Raw genomic sequence first — 5,744 nt, forward strand, 5'->3', positions numbered from 1 at the left:
TTAATTTATTTATTTTTTCTTTTTTTAAATATTTTAAGTTTTTATTCTTTTCTAATGAGGTTTTTATTTTTTATTTGTTTTTTCAACTTAAAAAAATGTTTTCAAACTATATATATATATTTTTGAAATTTTTTCATTTTTTATTTATTTTTTGATATTTTTTATTTATTTTTTGTTGTTTTCCGTTAAATTTTTATTCATTTATTTTATTTTTTACAAGTTAATTTTGTTTTTTTTTTTTTTTTTAGGTTTTTTGTTTTTTGTTTTTTGTTTTTTGTTTTTGTTTTTATATAATTTTTTGTATTTGAGTTTTTTTTGTCATGTTTTTTTATTTTTATTTTTATGTTTTATTACTAACATGAAAATCACCAACATTTTAAAAAAAGTATCCACACTTAATTCATTAGAAAATTTAAAGTGTAAAAACTAAGCCCTCTAAACAAAAAGGGTTGATGCTCATCAATACTTTTCAAAATCAAGATGAAAATCACTAAAAAAAATGTTCACACGATACATAAAAAAAATAAATTAAAGTGTCAAAAATAATCCCTCTAAAAAAATGCGTTGATGTTGCATCAACACTTTTCAAAATCAACATGAAAATCACTAACATTTAAAAAAATGTGTTGATGTTGCATCAACACTTTTCAAAATCAGCTTGAAAATCACTAACAATGAAAAAGAATTGTTCATAGTTGATATATAAGAAAATTTAAAGTGCCAAGAATATGCTAAAAAAAAATTGTATTCGAGCATCACCACTTTTCAAAATCTGGTGATTTTTTGCTACCTTAAAAAAATGGGTACCAATTCACTTTCTCCTTTGATCAGTAACTATGTTTTTAGTCGAATGGTACTTCAGGTATTTCTTCAACTTGCTGCATTGATCTTGTGACAAGCTTCCTTGGCCTAAAAATGAAACCATGTTCTTCCTAAGTAAAGTCTAATTTACTAGCTCTATTTCTTTTCTTCCTGGTTTCATTTTGGGTCACCTCTACAGAATGCTCAACTGGGCTTTCTTCAATTTTTATAGCTTCTAGAATATCAGTCAGGTTAGCTTTCTTTGTACTTTGTTCTCTCCTCCATTTATCCCCGTCTTAGTACTTGTGGAAGCTTCAATTAGATATTTCTCTGCCATTAGCTGGTGCTCTTCTCTAGGTTGTTTCTGTTTTGTACGACGCTGCTCTGCTCTAGGTGTTGTAGATTTATATTTTGGAGTTTTCCTAGGGGGTTAGCAGCATCTAGTTCATATCCACTTAGGAACATAAGGTAAGCCAATCTCTATTCAATCTATTTAACTCTTCAATCACTAACAATTTGATAACACCATGATGAAAAACAGAGGTACTACTTGTATCTAGTTTAGCTTGAACCTTGTCAGCCATCTTTCCTAAACTTCTGAAGAGATAGAAAGGGATATCTAAGGGTTGTTTACTTGTGAAGTGGAGCAAAAACCTGAAGTGGTATTGGTAGACCATATGGAACCTTCCTTCACATGTAAAATACTTTTGAATAACCATCAACAACTTGGAATAATTCTCCTTAAGGCAAGTTTTGGGGATGCCCACTGTCATATCAATCCCTTCATGTTCTTCCTTCAAGAATTCATCAAAATTTTATAACTGAAACTTTTGAAGTTTAAACGATGTTTCCCCTGACCTTGGGATTTCAGTAGCATGAGAAATGGTGTCTGGGGAGACATTCAAACTTAAGATTCCAACCTTCGTGCCAATCGCTGTGAAATTGAGGGCGAAGTCTTTAGTGATTTGTGCATGAAAACCCTGCAATTTTAGGAAAAATCGAAGACATCCCACACTCACAAACAATTGTAAAAAAGTTGGGTCTTCTTCAAGAAGTTTCATATCCGCGGGATCATAACGCACTACAACCCCTCCTTTGTATTGTTTTATGGTTGCGATTCTTATCAACACATTGAGAGTTGCTTCCTTTTCACCTGCAAATGAAATTTAGAACACCTATACTTGACTTAGAACATGGTTAAACTTGTTTTGACAGTGCAAACCCTATTCCACGATAGCACTTGTGGAATTTTTGATAGCAGTAGATGGTATAAAGGGGAAAAGGAGAGGTAAGGGTGAATGAAAAGGAGTGGAGGACACGAGAATAAAGGTGTATAATGACTCAGTATGACTTTGACATCACTAAAAATCATTTACAATAAAACCATTACACAACAAAAAACTTTCGTAGTGAGACAAGTGTCAGGATGGACCACTTTGATACAAAATTGTCAAGGAATTTCATAACGAATTATGGGTTTGTTGAGCTAGAGTTACTGCGAAAGTCTGTAAAATTGTCAGACAAGTCTATTATGAAATGATAACCTCAAAACAGATGGAATTATGACCTTTTCTTTTTATGATGACCCTATGAAATATTAAATGGAGCTTATGAAACATTTCACATGAACCTAAATGTTATCACCAAAATATTGACCATCTAGCCTAATTCACTAGATGGATTGAAGTACACCATATAAACCTAATTCTACCATAGTAAATTTGCTTTCACTGTGAGAAATTACTTAATAAACTACCCTTTTTAAGTAATTTATAGTCAAACCCATGAAGCATAGTTAAATAAATTATTATTTATTTGATTTTCTTCTAGGAATAATTAATTTAACCATTGTTTTATTATTATTCCTTGTCATATTTGACCCATTCATGAAAAATAAACAGATAAATCATTAATTATCTTATTTTTCTACAAGAATAATTAACTAATCACTAATTAAATATTATTCTTTATCAAATTTGACTAAATCCCTTAGGAATAATTAAACAAATCATTATTTGTTTATTATTCCTTAACTACTTCCTTAAGGTGATAAATAAACCATTTGTTTATTTATTATTTCGAGATAAAAGTTAAAATACTTTTTCCCTCCTAAACAAATATAATAAAATATTCCAAGTGGTTATTCCAAGAATGGGATCAATAATATTTTATTATTGCTTATTATTCAAGGATAACTTAATATTTTGTTATAAATAGAAGGGTTTTCCATTCATTATTCACTTTTGATTATTTTCATTATTGCACTCCCCGTTGTAACTCTGATTATTTTCATTGTCGCACACCATATTTTTGTTGGGTTTACACATTATAGAGGAGAGAGACTCTACACAAGCTGAAGACATTTGAGGATAGCCAAGAACCCATCCCATAGAGGGGGACTGGTAACATTTATTTGTTCTCTTCACAAGTGTTATAATAAAATTATTCTTTACATATCTGGTTTCCATTAGATGATTAGAGTTATTACTCTTTCCTTTTGCTGTTTAATTATGATTGTGGCATGGATCTGGACTTTGGAAGGTTTTGTTTCTATCAGTTTCTATAGATCTACAATGTTTAGCAGTGATTTATATTATTGAGATTGGTTTCCATCCATAATCTTAAGTGGGTTCTTTTCGTGCATCGTGTTATCACTTAGATTTTCCGTAGAAGTTATGAGAAGAAGGAAAGGGGTCCGAGGTAACCACAAACCAATCTTTTAAGTGCAGAATCTAGCCAATCTATACTCAAAAAGGGATCTATCTTTATGATTTAGCTTTGTTTTATGAGATATTAGGCTAGTTATGAAAGCTTGTAGGGGATTTTGGTCGGGTGGTGAAATTCTGGTAATAGATGGATAGAACAAGGCCTTCAAGTCATTGGGCTATGGAGTCAAATTGAATGATGGCTAAACTGGATCAGATCAAATTACTAAAGGGAAAACTCATAGGGCAAGGTAGTAAAACAAAAGGCAAATGCCAAGTTCAGATGGATGGATGAAATGGTAATAAACAAGGAGAAAGGGCAATGAAGAATCCTTTAACCAGGTTTAATATGCAGAATATAGGGTACTCATTAACAAGGACCAATTAAGTATTCTTTGTTAAATGGGTCATAGTGATAAACTATGAAAGGAAGGGAGCATTCAAGAATTCCCTAACTATGATAGTCTAGAAGAAAACATTAAGAAAGATTAACCTTTTAAAACAGATTACAACAAAGCAACTTATGAAATATCATTATTTTGTTTATCATTCAGATTTCATGAAGACACATGTGATTATTAATAAATAGAAGGAAAACAACTAAACACAAGAGATATAGAATACTTATTTGATTTTTGTTTGACACAAGTATCTTGTAAACTACCTAAGCTTTATTCCTTGATCCAGCAAGCCATACAAAATGTCGGTACAATAGCACTTCAATTCCAGAAGAAAATGTCTATAGAAATGTTGTAGAATCCACCCCCAATACTTCGAATGAGGAAGTATTTATACAAATTTTTACATTAAAATATCTCCTAGCTAAGAGAGATTTATTATAGGAAAACTAAATATCTTTTACATGAATATAGAGACAGATGGTCTCAAATGTAGAAAAAGAATGTGAACTGATTGTTGTTGTCCCTGTTTTTGTTGAATGAGCTAGAGGCAGGTCCTATGAATATGCATCTTGTTGTCGTGCTAGTAAATCTGTGATGGACATCTAATTTTATCTTTTTAAAATTATACTCTTTCACCTGTGTTTGATACTCTTTACTTGTTCACCACTGTTCATCCTTTTTTACCAGACTTTATTGTGGTAATTATTTCTTTTTACCTCACTTTAGTCATGGTAATTTACATGATGTCAGTCATGTTGGTCCACCAATAATCCTTTGGTATATTCATCCTTGTCAATTTCCTGTAAATTTCATCAGCCTCAGTATATTTCACAAAATTAGGCTGTACTATGAATAAGTGCTTTACTTCATGTTCAATAAAGAAAAGGTTCTCTGAACTATCATAAAGCAATTTTCATGTGGGTAGTGCCTTCGATGAGGATGAACTAGCTTGACTATCAACTTGCTGATGTAACTTGTTGATGTAGTCTATCTGCACCATTAGCCTATCATTGACGATTAAAGGGCTTGGGAGTCCCTTACTCCTTAAGATGTCAAATTTCTTCATGAACTCATCTATATCTTCCTGCATACTTAGACATCTACGTTCCAAGCCTTGCATCAGATTCCTTTTGGTGAACACTTTCTTTATTTCGAGGATGGTAGCAGTCCTATCCTCAATGTCTAATTGCTCCAACTGTTGCCTGTTTTTACTGTTCAAAAAAATTGTTAACTGGATTTCCTCTTTAGGCTTTCTACCCAATTCCTCTCTGGTCTTCCGAACTTCTTCAAGAGATGACTTAACCAAATCAATTTGTTCAAAAATAATTTGAATGGATGACCAAATATCATTGATGGAATCAATGATATTGGTCCACAATATCTTTCTAATGTCTATCAAAGGCTTTTCAAATGTTAGATCTTTCTCCAATGCTTTAATTTGTTGGGCCATGCCTTTGTTTTTCCTTATCTCTTCTGCATAATTGATCTTTGATATATCATATTTATGCTCCAAGGTAGTGAATTTCTCTTTTACTTTCTACATCTTTGTTACTTGGAGTTTCATTTCCTCCATTGACTTAATCAAGTCCTCTGTGCTCTGTGTTGGTGTACCTGTCTGTCATGTACCTGTTGCTTCTATGGGTGCAGTTGTTGCCAAAGGAATGTTTGGTGCTAAAATAGTTGCTAGTGTAGAAGGGACTACTGTTGAAACTATAGGCACTACCGTCTGGGGCTGTGTGGTCGACTCACTCTGCCTTGACTATACTGCTTTCTCTAATTCCTACTCTGTTTCTTTTAATTTCTCATTTAACTTAACGACTAAGTCCATAAGTTCTTC

The sequence above is a fragment of the Pinus tabuliformis genome, chromosome 7, assembly GCF_031772625.1.
Source record: "Pinus tabuliformis cultivar Carrire ecotype Pingquan chromosome 7, CPIR1, whole genome shotgun sequence".
Lineage (NCBI taxonomy): Eukaryota > Viridiplantae > Streptophyta > Pinopsida > Pinales > Pinaceae > Pinus > Pinus tabuliformis.